The sequence below is a fragment of the Phalacrocorax carbo genome, chromosome 1 (genome assembly GCF_963921805.1).
Source record: "Phalacrocorax carbo chromosome 1, bPhaCar2.1, whole genome shotgun sequence".
Taxonomy (NCBI): Eukaryota; Metazoa; Chordata; class Aves; order Suliformes; family Phalacrocoracidae; genus Phalacrocorax; species Phalacrocorax carbo.
This window is the reverse complement of record NC_087513.1, coordinates 121,354,604-121,371,256: the sequence shown is the minus strand read 5'-3', so window position 1 is coordinate 121,371,256 and position 16,653 is coordinate 121,354,604. Positions and strand designations below refer to the sequence as shown.

Here is a 16,653-nt window from a genome sequence, read left to right as displayed (position 1 = left end):
TGGAGGAATTACTTGGCAAAAACAAAGCCAAGAAGATCGCCCAAGAGATTTTCATTTATTTGTCTCTTCATCGCCTTATAAAACAAACAAACAAAAGAACCCACATGTTATGCTAGAGACTCGTTCTCAGCAACATCACACCCCTTGGAAAGTATTCCAGTCGTGGCCATATTAATTACAACTCCAGCAGGCTTTTTCTTTTACAGCTGAAGTGACATGTAATTTTTCCACTAAAACTAGTCAACAGGTTGCGCTCGGGTTTTAAAAAGTTGTTATTTGCCCCAGACGCAGCTCTAAGAAGTTCCAAAATTTATTTTGGCTGAAAGCCTTGGACATACATAGAGACACACAGCAATAAAGCTAGCCCAGAAATCTCCGCAGCCCTGCACAGCCCTTACTTTTCCCAAACCCAGGCAGGCCCATCACTGCATGCTCCTCCAGGGCAGCGAAAAACCCAGGTACACCTGGGCTCCATGTCATCACCCTCCTGGGCCCCAGCTCACCCCCAAGGGGAAGCAACCTGCTGATCTCCTGGTGGGGGGGGTGGGGGGGGGTGGGGGGGGTGGGGGGGGAAACTAGGGCAATCCTTAATTTGCACCTGCGTGAAACATTTCTTTTCAAGTCCTGAAGACAGGGGTGCCCCAAAAACACCCTAAAGCACTATCAGCCTGTTGCAGCCTGATTTCCAAGTTTTATGCCAAGAGAGACAGCCATGCGAATGCTGAAGCAAGAGCGCAAAATAAGAGCAAAAGAAGTTTTAAAAGACTCTCACAACAAACTGGAAAGACACCATAGCCACCTTACCCAATGTGTGCTATGGCATCCTTACCTACTATGCTCTCAGCTGAATAAAAACATACAAAAAACTCCAACAACAGCAAAACTGAGTCCCATGACAAATAAAGAGGGTACCGGCACATGTCAAGGAAGGTATCTACCCCAGCCACATATTAGTAAGTACATCAGCTTCAAGAACACTTCAAAAGGACCACCGCTCTCCAGCCCAGCCCAAGAAAGCATTTTAAAGGACAAGCCACCACTGTAGTTGCAGTGCAAAATCCCAACTTACCAGTACAAGTAATAGGCTAAAGCAAGGGCGATGAGCGTAGTGCAGATTCCAGCTAGCAAGCATATACCTGACTGGCTTACCAACATCTTTCCAATTAGTTACTGATAATAAAACCAAAAACAGGAGGAGGAGAAACAGAACGGCAAAAATGGACTACGTGAGTCTTGGCTAGGAAAACAAATCAGTCTTGACATGGAGGAGGGATTATGATGACAAAAGCACATCGAGGTAAATCTGGAAGCGCGGCAGCTACTAAAACTGCCTGCTCAGCAGCAGGGAAAAAAAAAAAGCTGGGTGTCCTCTTCGTTACATGGCTTCGTAAAACACCAAACTAAAAAAAACCCTCTTACCTCAAGAATGAAGGTATAATTGGGGCATAAGCAGACTAATATTTAAAATAGGTAATACTTCTCAATTATTATTACTGTCAGGTGGTGTTGCTGACAAACCAAGCTTTTGCTCTAATCCGATAATCTTCTTACAGCAAATTACCAGGCTACAATCAACTGTATTCGCTCGGGTGGTGAGGTACGTATGTTCAGCACTGCTGCTTCACGCTTCAAGAGCTGACAAAAGATTTTAATAAAATATACATTTTTAACCAAGGAACGTCCCGCCCCATCAAAGCCTCTCTTCTCCATGAAGAGCCAACACAAGGCTTGAGAGAACATCATGGCAGAGAAGGGGGTTGGTCTGCAACCAGAGTGCAGTTCTTGCAGGGCAGAAGGACCGCCGGCCTTCGAGGCGCAATGAAGGGACATCTTTTAACTGTACAGACTAAAGAAAGGGACTCTGCAGCCAGCCAGAGAGCAGGCACCCACGTGCTTTGCTTGGAGGGGGCCTTGGGACTCCATCGCCCTTACCCTTTCTCTGCGGGTCTCAGAAGAGAGCTCTACCCAACTAAAGATGACAATATTTTCTCTCTCTCTCATCCCTGCCACAAATTCAGGGCTTTCGGGAAGCCTGAGACAGAGCAGGCACACTCCAGCAGCTTGGTTAACAAACAGGAGATACCAGAGCCTAGAGGGGAAAGAGGCGGCAGCAGTTACACCCTACCCAGGTGGCAGGAACTCGGTGCTGCCAGTGCGATGAAGGCTCAGGGGCCCATCTGGCTGTTCTGCACCATAATCTGGACAGTCCAGAGAAAGAAAGACTTGAGGCCACATCCGCACAGGGACACAGTCGGGCCAAAGAGTGTGATTCCCATCCACCTACCATTACACCAACACAGCCATTTGTGCGCATACAGTTTTCACTGGTGTAACTGAGCCTCACCTGGTAAGAGTTAGGACTCTCAAAGAAACAAGAAGAAACAAAATCCAAACAAAACCTAGCTTAAATGCCAAAGAAAAAAAATTAAAGTGGTAGTCACAGCCCCCCCACCCCCACCCCATTTTCTGACCAAACTTCAGCAGCAGCACACCACTACAGAAAGCTATGGCATGCTGTTCGTTCCTCTTAAACCCTTGGCTGCCCTGTAAATGGAGTCAGAGATTTTAGGAGATTTCAAGAAAGTGGAAAGAGATAGTACAAAAAAACTTAGTATACAATAAATAGGAAGCTTTTACAATTAAAGAAACAGACAATACTTCAAACTCTTTGGCCAAAAAGGAAAAAAAGAGGCTGTGAATTTAAAAATCACAGCCAAATAGGAATTTGATCTGGCATGAAGTTTGGTGGGACTGAGCGGATAAAGAATATAAGCAGCTGTCTCCGAGTTCAAAAGCACACACAGAATAAATACTACATACTCCAGGAAGTGTGGTGAATAGGGTCCTGTGGAAACCAACTTCTCAACAAGGACAGAAGCATCACAGCACTCATGAATTAAAGGAAAATTTTGGGTGCTCTCTACGCACCCAGTCAATAGGTCCTCCTGGCCTCTTCTATCCTGCGTGAAGTCCAGGTCTATTGTAAAACCTTTTCTAACCTCACCTGTAGCTCAACTGCATTTCTCAAGCAACCAGACAGATAAAAGTCTTACTACTATCTACATCTTTGTCAGTGAAGGAGATAGCTTGCAAATAAATTGCTTACTTGCAAATAATCAGTTTTTCTGGGCTCCAAAGGAATTTTTACCGATTGTGTTCCCCAATCTCATTTTGAGACTGCTCACAATGTTTCTGTTCTCAATTACAGAAATAAAATTATATTAAAATAACCCCCAAAACCCGAGAGACAAACACACGTGTACTTCAAAAATGACAGGAGGGCTTCAGACATGCAGAGTCTGTAAACCAGCACTTGCAATGTTTTTACAGGTGAAGCTCAATCACCAGTTTCCAGGACTGCTGATCAATATTTCCCCAGTGCACAATATTCATTACAGAAAATGCATATAATGGAATATGACTGGGGACAGGACGGCCTCAGGATTTTGTAAATAAAATCCAAAACCAAAGTGGCAATTATCAAGAGGCTTCATTTGAAAAAAAAATTAATTAGTATATTGCAATAATTGCCTATATATGGAGCAAGGCTTACTTGGTATTTCTATTATAAAAGCAATTCTAAAATTATAGTGCTGGTATTCAAACAGTGCTTCTATAATACCACCCCTTACATAACAAACAGAAAAGGAGTTATCTAACAGAAGCCCTACTAGTACAAAATTATTTGAGTAATAGGGCCCTTGTATTGTATAAAATAGATCAATGTTATGTAATTATATAATGTTGCCAATCTTAGTCTATGGTGATTAAGAAAAACCTCTATAGCGTCTACTCATCTCTAAGACTACACAAAATGTTCCTCTTCTCTCCAAGTGGTCGAATTTTCAAGGCAAGTGGGAATTCATCCTTTGTATACAGATAAAAATAAACTACAAAAGAAATTTCAGGACTGTAAGTGCATCTACGCACCAAACTGTGAAACCTAGGGACCCATCTCCTAGATAGATTGTGTGAATCTGGAAAATGCTTTGTGGCACAATTTCCCTACTTGTTAAAGCAGGGATGCAAAATAAAGGATAAATAAAAAAGTCTCATCTCCGACCATCTGAGGTAAGTGTTATAAGAAGGATGATATACATTGCTTTCTGGATGGAAAATTATGCAAAAAAACCCCCAACAAACCAACTCTCAAACATAAGAAACAAAGAGAGCCAACGGATGATATCTGTCAACATGCAAATGTGCTGTGGCTGAGCAAGGAGAAGCTTCTGACTGCTGCTAAATGAAGTCTCCACAAACACCATGTGCAAGCCTACATGCCCCTACCCAAATTCAGAGCTTTCCTCTGAAGTACTGCATACTGACTGGGAAGACACTGAAAGTCTGTCTTTTGAGAATTGCTGAGCTGCTTTAAGGTTTAGGTATAAAACACTACCTTCTGCAAAAGAGGAGCGATATGATTTATTCTATGATTGCATCCACAGTAACGCACGATCACCAGTGCAACTGAGCCGGCAGAGGCAGGCAGGCTCTCGGGGCTGTCAAGTACCAAACGCACCACCTCCCTCGTACTCCCTCCCGAAAGCACGCTAGGAGACGCAAGGCTCAGCACATTGGCTTCGCTCGCTTCACCTTGTGCCTCTGCTCCAGTGTTTGCTACTACAGTCTGAACTGCCAGGATGGAAAAGCTTCAATAAATACAATTATTTATTATGATGATTCTTAAATAAATAGGTAAATGAGTAACACAAAGTGAAGGCCCCAGACGACACCCCAGCTATCCACACACTGTAAGAATCACAGCTGCAAAACCAAGGAGAGACAGCCTTCCCCTGTGAGTGCTCTGCTACACTAAACCCAGATATTCCCCAGAAGAGCATTTGCATTACGTCACCCTACAAACGTACCTCCAAACTGCAAACTGCTCCCAGGTTACCAGCAATGGATAAAGGCTGCTCTAAAAGATAGCTGAGAAGCAGATTATGTTCCATTCATTTGTAACTTTACGGTCCCCAGCCTTCTTGATCAATCTGTGACAAGTGAGAAAGACCAAGCAGCCTACTGTCACCAGACTGCCATTTGTCATACGGACAAGGATACCTCCTCCAGACATTTCATTATAGGAAGTCTACACTTCCACCAGCAAATTTGTGGGGGTTCAACCCAGGAGGGAGGTGGGGGCCGTGTGTGGAGGGGGAGGGAAGATGAAAGGCACCTGAAGTACTGAAGTATCTGGGTTTGGAAGATCTTCATCACAGAGGGGAGGGAGAGGAGGTGGGGTGGGGGGATTCAAGTAAAAATACTAAAAGCAGAAGCGGTAGGTGTTCTGCTGGGTGACTGTCACTGAGGCAGCTTAAGATAAAACCCCCCATTGTTTTGCAGCCAGGAAGGAATATTAGGTGAAAAATGTGGCTCGGAAAACCAACAGGTACACAACCCAAACAGTTCCTCAGTTCACATGAGCTGAATTAGCAGCCTCAGTTGCACCAGGGAGCCTGATCCTGGTGAGGAAGAGGAGGAGGGGGGTGTTCAGTGCAATGCTGCTTTGTACAGTGCTGTGTGCAGTCTGCTACTCACAACCCAAAGGGTAAGAGAGCAAGAAAGGTGCAGCTATACAGCAGGGCAGGGGCCCACATCACCCGCCTTCTCCCTTGTGCGGAATCCAACTTTTATTCTCTTTCCTGTCGCCTCAGCTGCCATCAACAGTGCGTTCCTACCTGAACACAACAGCAATACTTTTTTGGGATTATTTCACTGTCAAATATTTCACAAGGCTGTTATCAGCCTGAATTCATAATTACCCTTGTGGTCAGGTCTCTTTTTGCATATACACAAAAGCTGGTATCTTTCTAAAAAGATAAAGCAGACTATCAAGCAGACTGATAGCAAAAACAAATACATGCTGGACAAAGTTTTTGTTCTGCATTTTCAGACAAGATCGTACCAGCCCCTTCTGGCCTGAATACCAATACTGGCAGCAGCCACACACCACACAATCTTTTCAGGGTAAATGGAAAATAACCCACCTTGAACAACAACAAAAACCCCAACCCAAAACCCCAAACAAACCACCACAAAAACAAAAAGCTCTTCTCTCCTATACAAATTTGAAGATCACATTTTGGATGCAAAGATGAACTACATGCACATGAATGTGTGCTTTTGCACATGCTGAAATCTTTACAAATTACAACCAGAACACTTTATAAATACAGTATCTCACGCATTCAAAAAATTAACTTAAAAGTGGGAAGTCTGTACGCTGTTCAAGTTCAGGCTGTTGTCAGCCATTCAGCTGAGAAACTGAAGGGTAGCCCGTTCTGCAAACCACCCATTTATCTTAAAATCCACAAAAGAGAAAGACCTGAAAAGAAACATCTACAGCTCTCCCCAGTTCTTAAGATCTTCCATCTCCTGGTAGCTCGGCATCATATTGCTAAATAAGCCTCTTGTGGCAAATACAGTTAATTCAAACCGTTCTGAATTCTGCAGAGCAAGGGAGCCTTCTATGGTAACATACACAGTCTTTGAAAGATGCTGCCAACAAAGATCAGAAATCCCGGACTGGTTAGCGTTGTCGCGATTCAGTTTCACTTGTTCAGCTGCTTCTGAACAGTAGCCTTTTAATGCAGTGTTTGAGAGGGAGGTGACCTAAATATCCTTTTACTGAAGGCTGCAGGGATCCTTGAAATGATTAGCCCACTAGAAATGCACGCCTGCCTTGCACCAGCAAAATTCAGACAGCTGCTTTGCATGAGGGCTGCTCCACAACTGACAGCAAAAGCACAGGAGTCTTCACAGATGCTCTCTCCTCTTTTATCATTGTTTCACGTAAACTAGCTCTGACTGGACCTAGAGAAAAGGACATCAAAACAATTCTGATGCTGTGTGTCCTTTCTCAGTCCTACAAGTGCCACAGTACTGATATTAATCTGACCATGGGAAATTTCTCCGTGACCTAACCCAAGCCTGGTGGACAGCTGTGGAAATTTCTACGTCTCTGTACGTTACACCGCATCGTTTCCACTTCTGTTGCAGACACACAAGATCACTAGAGCAGAGGTTGTTTTCTGTTACCTGGCACAGTTATAAAGCACTGAAAGAAATGTGAAACGTGAGATTATAGTATAAAAGCAGGCACCCATTTCCCTTGGAGCTCGCAGTGTTTCAGAACAGTTGGACTGCCAAGTCAAAATTGCTCCCCATCATTTGAAAAATTAGAAACTAATTAGTAAACAGAGGTGTTTATTGTAGCAAAGCCTCATGTTCAAATGAGCCTGTGCCACACTCGAATTCTGGATGTCACCGCTCCTAGCTCGGCGCTGTTCTTCAAAAGCTCCTCAGTCAGGCAGAGTAGTAGTTTGAGAAGCAGCACTTAAGCTCTTATGATTCATTTTTATCTGCCAGAATAACCCTTAGCTCATCTGCAATTACATGCCAAAAAAAAAAATCAGATAATCAAGGATATTAAAGACTGCCTGCAGTTCACTGCAATGTGTTAATACAGAACACACTTATAGACAATGAGTTTAGCAAACCCGGCTAGCTTAATTTAAAATAAACAAACAAGCAGACTGGCCCAATTACCAGAACTAATCTAAAAGAATCAATATTTCTCCAATCAAGACATATAACAAAGAACCTTCATGCTATTTTCTCAGCAATGTATAATTGCTTCTTGAGTCTGCAGTCTGTGCTGTTCACTTTCAAGCCATTAAACACGAAGTACTTCTTTTGGTTCATTCTGTTTACCTTTACTATAGTAAGCCAGATTTTGGAAATACCTGTAATAATTGAGACTTCAATGCACTAATAAGTGTTCTTCTGTAACTAAGTTCGTTACTTCCAGGCAATTGGAAGCTTATCCCGTGCCTGGTTTGACTGACTGTTGACAAGTCCCTATTCCCAGGCACTGCTAAAGTCTCATTCTTAACTCATGCTTAAGGTCAGCATATATCCTGCTTTTACAGTTATTACTCATCCCACATCTGTACCAACAAGATATAACTTAAGCTAAACTAGTTTGGTTTTTTTTTTAATTTTTGTTTAATGTTTTTTAGCAAATGCATTACTTTGGTAGACTTGCTTAGGGAACAGTTAACCTAGTAAAGCTGAGAAACTGGTAGTGGTAGGCACAGAAGGATGAATAGCCTTAACACAGTAACACCTGCAACTGGGCTATAAGTTTATGTTACCAAATATCCCAGCACTACACTGGCCCAAAGTCATAAACAGTGAAGACGTTTTCCTTCTGGGGCACACATGACAATAACAAGTGGCACTGCTGTACCTTCAGTACAGGAAAAAGAACCACATGAGGAGATGCTCAGCTCTTCTCCTCCCATCTTGCACAAAAAGATCCAAAGTACCCAGATGATTTCTGACTGAACAAGGCAAAAAGCTCACAAAGTGGGGCAAGGAGTATCTGCTCTGACAGCCATCCAGAAGGAACCTGCAAAACAAACCGCCACAGCCAGGCCCCACGGCGCGGATGAGCAGCCCACAGCTGCTGCTGTTCACCCAGCCAGCTCTGACACCTACACCGGTTCTCCACCACGGTATGGCACCAGCAGTTGCCACAACAGCCCAGCAGCTGCATCGCTGGCTCACACCACACTGAGCTTCCTTCTCTCTGTTCTTCTCCCTACATCGCGGCAGGAGCAAGGCTTGCTCTGTTTCTGGAGGGGTGCCTTTGTTTGCTAGCTGTTTTCAATCATAAATATATTCGGTTGTGTGATCTCCAACTCCTCAGTCTCAGGCCAAGCCTCTCTTGCGCATCAAGCTACTTATGCCATTACACTTGAACACAACCCAGTTGGAAAGGGAGGATCTCTTAAGAGGGAGACACAGGTGCAGAGACTGGGCAAATGAACCCTTGATACAGAACTGGCCTTGCTGATAAGGCATAGTAATATACTGAAACACATGCTGCGACAGCATTCATATCCCCATCTGTACTGTCTGCTGCTTTGGAAATACTGTCAAAGGTCCTGACTATGTGGCCTTCACAACTTAAAAGAAAATACACGTGAAAACAATTGCTCCCATAGCAACACTGACATTTTCAAAACAATTATAAAAGAGTAAGAGTAAATGCCATTATAGCTTCTTATAAAACACTTTAGTTTGGATTATTTTTTCTTCTCAAAGTAAACATCCCTAGGAGGTCCACTTTATAGGCCCTTGGTCCTTGATTTCCACCAGCTGATCCCCCAGCCAGAAGTAGTCCCTGTGCCGGCCCAGAGCAGTGACCAGCCCTGGCAGGGCTGAGCAGTGGTGGGTCCCAGGCACAAGCATAGCCAGCATCGTCTGACAAAGCTGCTCTTTCCCGAAGCTTTTTGGGGAGCAAAGCTTAGTGGGGCACAGTCCGAGTGTTTTGAAAGATCAAGAGGACTGAGCGCTTCACAGAACACATGCTTGCTTCTTCCAAATAGAAGTCAGAACAAGGGGAGCTGATCTTCTGGCACCCGCCTCTTATATATAGGCTCAGTAGTTAGAGGAGACATACTGAAGTGAAGGACATGGGAAAAATATTCACCCTGTCCTGAAAGAGTTCAGAGCAACACTTTCCACCCTGCAGAAGAGTGCTCCATGCTATAATGCACACAACACACCCAGACCTTCTTGAGTATTTCTAGACTACCAAGGAAAATAGTCCTTTCTAATTTTCATAATGTCCCAACTTAGCGCACTATCTATTAAAAACAGGAGAGAACATTACTTCTGCATGTTGTGCAAAGTTGACTCTTAGCTTGAAAACCATGCCACATCAGATGAACAGCAGGCATCGTATCTCTGGTAGCAGCTTTTCAGAACATTGGTCTGCCGGTGAAGAGGCCTCTGTCCTATGGGCTTTGAAATAGCCCATTACCACAGCCCCCCACATAGGTAAATTAAATATTAAAGCAGAGAATGTAACTGTTTTTCTGATGTACCTTACATTTCTTCTTGCTTGAACTATAGAAAACTCTTGAAATTGTGACTGCCATGACTGCTTTTGTGAGCTGCATTTTGGTCTAGCCTGCTGGATCTTTATGTCCACAAGTGCTTTGCAAAGATTCCACCCCCCACCGTGGCCCCCAAATAACTTTATATGAAAATTGAATCTTCCAACAATTGTTACAAATTGTAACACTGGCAAGTCTGAGAAAGAGAAATCCCTTCACGAAGAGAGACAATAAGGACAACAGCAGCAGGTGATACCTATAGGGCCTCTGCCTATGCACAAACCCCAACAGGAGGGGGGTGGCTGCTACGGCAAATGCTATGGCAAATTTGACCGCTCTGTAATTCAGTTCCTCACCTCCTTGACTGTGTGTGCCTGTTGGCACCAGTTGTGCTTTAGTTCATGAAATGGAGATCTGTTCCGCAGAAGCACCCCCCACTGGGACACTGAAAAGCTCTCAGTACAATTTCTCTAATCCATATTAATATCCATTGACCCACTCAGGATTTATCTGAGCAATCAAGAAGGTGAAGGCTGAAGGAATTATTCATGGGATTATTCAACCCATGCAGCTTCCAGCATGGCCATCCACTTCATCCAGAACATTTCATTTCCAGATTATTCCTCATTTCAGATTCTAGTGAAACTGAGATAAGGCACCCAGGCATGCACTACACAAGGGGCACAGGCACACAAGGCTTGGCAGCCTGCAGAGCTGGGTACGAGAAGCACAAGTTCTCTCTTCTTCAAACAGAAGCAGAGCTTGAAAATTCAAGAGCTGTGCACAATTCATAAAATGCTGTGCCCCCCCCAGCATATTTTAGCTTCTCAGTAACACTCACAATGATGACCTTTTCAGGTCTTACACACAAAGAAGAGAAGCAAAAATTACAGCCATGTAAGCTTAAAACGCATGCTACCAAACAGCAAACGCATAAAAACAGGCTTTCTGAATTTCTGGGGCATTGCTCTTACACGGATGGCAATGAACTCAGGCAAAAGCATTTTGCAGAACCAGTTTTGAAAGTATCTGGTCACCATGACACTGCAACAAGGCTACTTTCATTGAGTCAACCTCCTGGGTCTCCCTCCACCCACCAACGCTGCAGATGGTCAGCATTAACCAGATTCAGCTGCAGTAACTAATTTTGGGTGTTAAAATTTTGATCCGAGAATATCTGGGGCTCGCAGAAATTAGTTATTTGCCCACCTAATATGATCTGGGGTAAATGCTTTAACTTCTTCTATAGCAGGAAAATGTACGTCTTCAAAAGGGATGTAACTTTGCATGGGGTCAGAATACATGCCCTCAACACAGATTGTGGCTGATCCAGTATGTACTGCCCTGTGAATCAGAGCTTTGAGAAATACCTCCCAGAAATGAAAGTTTCTTGGGACACTGCTTGTCCTATAATAGGCCTTGAAAGGTTACAGAATACTAAAGAAACACTCTGGGTCTTTGCGAAATCACAGAGATTAAACTACTTTCCTATTCAAAAAGCTACTAATAGCCCATGAGGAGGCAGGGTATCAGAGATCATAATTAAAATGTCAGCATCTGACACTAACCACTCCAGGGTTTTAAAATCTTGTCCTGGAAAAACCCTGTCCTATTGCTGCGTCAGTGGGGTCTCATCAGCTTTCCACTTTTCCTGTCACCAACTGTAAAAGAGGCTACAAAAAAGGGCAAAAAGAAGGAAGTTTGTTGCTATAACTTAACATTTCCATATCTGGTTACTGGACAAAATTTAAGCATGTTTGGATTAAAGGCAGCCTAAGATGACCCCAGAGTCAGCATCCAAAAGATTTCTAAGAACTCTGTAAAGGAGGTCCTCAAAGCACTGTACGGCCACAGTTCCCCTTCTACATTCAAGGGGGAAGCGATAGTTAAGTATTTCTAGAGTCCTCTGGAGGTTTATTTGTGGTTAAGTCTTTGCTGCAATAACTACCAACAGATATAGCTTACATGAGAGAGCAGGAGCAAACACTGCAGCAAGCAACAAGCTGAAGCACTGGTTTTGTCCCTAAATTAAAATTCTCTGAGTGGGAGACTTTTGACGCCTCTCCCAGCAATTCATACAGCTCTATGAAAAGAGCAGAATTTGCACCCCCATTTTTTGCTAAAAGCATCTTATTGCTACAGACAAAACGCAAATACAGAAACGTGGGGGAAGATTTCTTTCTTACCACCACCACTGGGGACCACTTCTGGCACCTGGCAACACTCAGAGCAACAGGAGAATTCCCATCTCCTCCCTCCAGGGAAGTACCACTGTTTATGTTTCAAGATATTTGCTTTCTCATTTGCCTATAAGCAAAAAAGACATTCTTCAATGAATGACGGTAAAAATAATTTGTTTAGAAGCAAAATACAATGCAAACAACGTGCAGCTGCTAAGCCAGGTCACAAACTCTTTAACTCAAACTCGTCTTGTTAAAATTACCCATCTTTCTCTTTTCTTTGGGGGGGGAAAAACCCTACTTAATCCCTCTTCCCCATGTACTAATATTATACTTTGCTCCACAGGTACCAGCTCCTATTGCTTTCAGAGGGTCTAACTGGCACATATCTATAAAATTAAAGGCAAGCATTCTCAATTTATATTTAGTAGTGAAATTGCAGCTTCTATTCAGAATGGAGAAAGGGCTCGCATACTCAATAACTAGCCTACTTTTCCTAGCTTTACTAATCAGCATAACAAAAGGTACTTCTTTTACCTACAAACCTTGTCTTGATAGAAGTTATTGAAAATTAAGCAGAAGCAATTATCCACTCCCAAAACACACACCTAATCCCTATATTTTATTAAGAGCCGTTTTTATGATCCTGAAGCAATTAAGTTAATCATTATTTAATTTTAGATTGCTGAACTGAAGATTTACTTCAGACGCAAGCTCACTTTCCACATAATTTAGCCTCAGTAATTAGAGATGTACTTTACCCAGAGGTGGATTGTTTAAAGTGTTATCTAATTTCACAAGCCTTGTGCTATGAAAGTTTTGTGCAGAAATCCAGAAATCAAACTTCAATAAAAAAGCGAAAACCCCCAAAGCAGTTCAGATTTACCAGACTGCAAACCTGCTTTTCCTTAAAAAAAAAAATTTAAAAAAATTCTTAAACATCTGTGCAACAAGCCACATGTATCACAAAAGCTAATATAAAGCATTTCTTTAACTCACCACTACCTGTAGCAAAGTTTAAAGCCGTAACAACAAAGAAAAGCTCTTCTCACACAAATCACTTCCTTCACAACTTATTTTAACCAGGATGTAAGGTCTACAGGAAAATGCACCTGCCTATTAGGATGCCCAGCAGGTATCTGCCACGGATGTAACCAGTACAGAATCGTCCGGATGCCTAACAAAGACTTTTGTGATAGTGTTATCAGAGGAACAGAAATAAAGACCAGGCACGTAGGTTCATACCTTATATATTTACCCTGGATATCATACCACTTGAAAACTGCTCAATTCTAGCCTACTGCAGACAAATTTGTGTAAACATGCTGTTGAACCCAAACCATAGCAGGAAATGCCAGTTAGCCATTCAGCTAGCTGCTACCCATCTAGCTCAGCTTCAGGTCTGTATACAGTTAACAGCATCACTAGCTGCCAGTCCATCTGGGCTGGCACATTGCCCAAGGCCAGTTTTATGTCAAAACACATTTGCTGTTTTTTGGAACAAAGGGTATCATCTTCCACCGCTGCCATTAGAGAGAAGGAAAACAGATGATGAGGTAAGCATTTTAAAAACATACACCACTTTTTGTAACTCTTTGTCCTCAAAATTGTCCGACAAAAATACCACACACAGCTGCTCAACACTCAATTAAGTTCAACCATATTCAAACCCATAGAGAACGACCTCTATAAACGTGGAAGATGTAGATTTAATTCAGGACTTCAATGCCAGTACTTTTATGATCCAGTTTGACTTGCCACACAGAAGAAAGGCTACAGAACTCATTTCAGCAAAGACTGACAAAGAAGAATAAAGTCACAGAGCTACAAAGAGAACAGGACACAACAGATTTGCTGAAGGGAGATAACTCAAAATAAATATAGGTCTCAGCTGTCTGGATTTTCAGCAAACATTTTTTAATACTTTTCCATGTGGTATTGCATTAAATATGCACAGCTGGAGACCAGCAGAGGAAGTGATACCAGTGAAGATCCTGCCCATGAGAGATGGTGACAGACAGCATGGGAAGAAAAAGCTACAGACATCCTGGAAGTTACTACTGAAAACACTAAACAAAACCCAACAATCAGTCTTCTGCTTCATTTTTAAGCGATTTGCATACAAAAAAAGGAATTATGGCAGTTGATGACAAAGCTGGGAAGCAATCTGAGCATGAAGGTATACTGAGTTGTTACACAACAGGCACCATGATCTTAACTGGAGCCATAGAAGTGAGATGAAAGTTACTAATATAGAATGCACAATCACATGTATAAAATAAACAAGCCCCAGCTAGGCACTGGAGGATGATCGCTGCCTGGAGCAGAAGGGTCTGGACATGCTACCGCATCCTAGCACAAAATGGCTGTGAGTCACCACCAGATGCAGCCGTGAAAAACACACACACAACCCCAGGGTGTATCCAGAGAAACGTTTCCCACAGACATACTGAAGTACAGGGAAGTACATGGGAGGCACTGCTAAAACCCCACCTGGAATACCGCACAAGAGAGGCCGCCCATGTTCAAAAATGAGGCACCAGAAACACAGGAAGGTGAAGGAGGTTTTCCAGCGCCGACAGCATGCATGGAGACCAGCATGTGTGGCAGAGGGATGCAGGGGGATCTACAGGGGATACAACTGTTCCCTGTAAGACAGTAAAGATAACCACTAGGAACGGAAATAAACCACGTGAGCCAAAAAAAGTTGCCGATACCAGAACAAACAGGTATCAATTGGCCAGCAGTAAGTTTAGGCTGGAACCCATCAGAACAGCAAGGCTCTGGGAAAAGCTTTTGGTGGCAATAAACCTATGTGCTTAACGAGGCCCTTGTTACGAGAAGGACATTACAAAACACTATCTGCTTTCTATAACTCCAACCATCTTTGTAGCTGTCCCATCTAAACATTCCTTGAAGGGTCTATGAAACTATCAGCAAAAGCAGCTGGTTCAGTTCTCAGTGCTGGTGGAGGAAGGTGGTACATGGCGTGTGAGTCAGGCAGGGGGAAAGCTGATTTATAGGGGAAACTGTAAATAATCACCATAACCTTCCTGCATACCTAAAAGGCAAACAAACCTCTCCTAATTTAAAACAATTATGTTGTCCTTTTTGTTTACATTAAAATCCTCACACAAAACTATGGCAATAAAAAGCGTGCATTTTAATGCACAGAAGTTCAGCAAGTCATGAACGTCATCTAATCCTACTTCCCAGTACCCCACAAGAAAGGTATCTGTAGAACCAATGCAACAAGAGCGTGCCACAGTTCAACAAGTCACATCATTTAAGCCAAGCTGCTCCTTGGAACACGCATGTTTACTGGTCTTGGAGTGATTCCTGAACACTGCCTTCATGGCATATCAATGGGATCTTTGCCTTTTCGTTGCCTGTCTACAGCATCTTTCATGCAGACGTTTTAATAAAACTTATAAAACTGAAGACAAAGTTCCCAGAATGAAACGCTGCAATTGGTAGGAGAATAATTTCTGGTTCAATATTGAAGCACAGCAGTGTTATGCAAGAGAACGGGATTTGAGAGTAAGTTTTGGTCTGTACTGGTGCCTACATAAGAGGTGCTTGAGCCCTAAAGAAAAAGGGAGAAGCTCTTCCCATTTAGGATCCTCATCTTCCCCACTTTAAAAAAAAATAATCTCTATATAAATACAGATGTCAAACCATGAACTGGAAACTGCAAGTTGTATCACATTGCTTTTCTGATGTCTTCTAAGATTGAAGAGATTTAGGCAGTACATTGAGGATAAGAGAGTCACATTTAAGTACACACATTTTTCCATTTCAAAAAAAGTTCCCCAGTTAAATATAAATGCATGTGCACGTACTTAAACACTTAACGCAGTTTCTCTCTTGCATAGTACCTTGCACTGAATTCAATATGACAACCTTCAAAACCATGTTTCCATTAGCTACTTTAATACCACAGCCTTGAAAATATATTCTCAGTGCTCCCACATTTATGACATACAGGACTCAAAAGTGGACATCCACAATGCTGTCTTCAGCATCATCTCACAAGTGGAACATTTCATTCCTTTTTGTCCTTTTGTTTGTTTCGGTTTTGTTGGTGGTTTTGGGTTTTTTTTAATAGTTTATTAAAACTACTGAACCCATTTTCTGGTCAGTGTTCTTCCTCACCATAGGAAATATCGATACCTTTGAATCTCCTGGTTAACTGCTTGACCCACAGCTCCATCGATTCCCTAACAACCATCTTCCATAAAATAATAACCCAATGTTGATGGAGGAATGGCAGTTAGGAAAAAAAAACCGAAGAAAACAAAAAGGCTTGATAATGTGCTTTTAATCACAAGTTAACTTTCTCCCTAGGTGGTAAAACTTGTTTCATGGCAAACCTCTCTCCCTGTCTTATAGAATCATATTAACAGAATGGCTTCAGGAAATTACTTCCTGCCACCATCCTACTACTGTGCCCATCATCTCTTAAAACAGAGCCCCTAAAAACTAAATGTTTTTCTAATGATAACTGGAAATTATTTACTTTGAAAGTGCTTTCAGTAAAAAAAGAGGTCTTCACTCATAGTAGG

General features: G+C 42.5%; 1 protein-coding gene across 3 annotated transcripts in view; it reads right to left on the bottom strand.

Moving 5' to 3' along the window:
• Positions 1-16,653, bottom strand: part of AGPAT3 (1-acylglycerol-3-phosphate O-acyltransferase 3) — a 95,346-nt gene that overhangs the window by 38,731 nt on the left and 39,962 nt on the right. The window contains exon 3 of one of the 3 annotated variants that reach the window (XM_064472646.1): positions 12,095-12,215. The exons of the other annotated variants lie outside the window; for them this stretch is intronic. The gene's annotated coding sequence lies outside the window, so the exon portion shown is untranslated. The remainder of the gene's footprint in view (positions 1-12,094; positions 12,216-16,653) is intronic. 3 annotated transcript variants of the gene reach the window in all.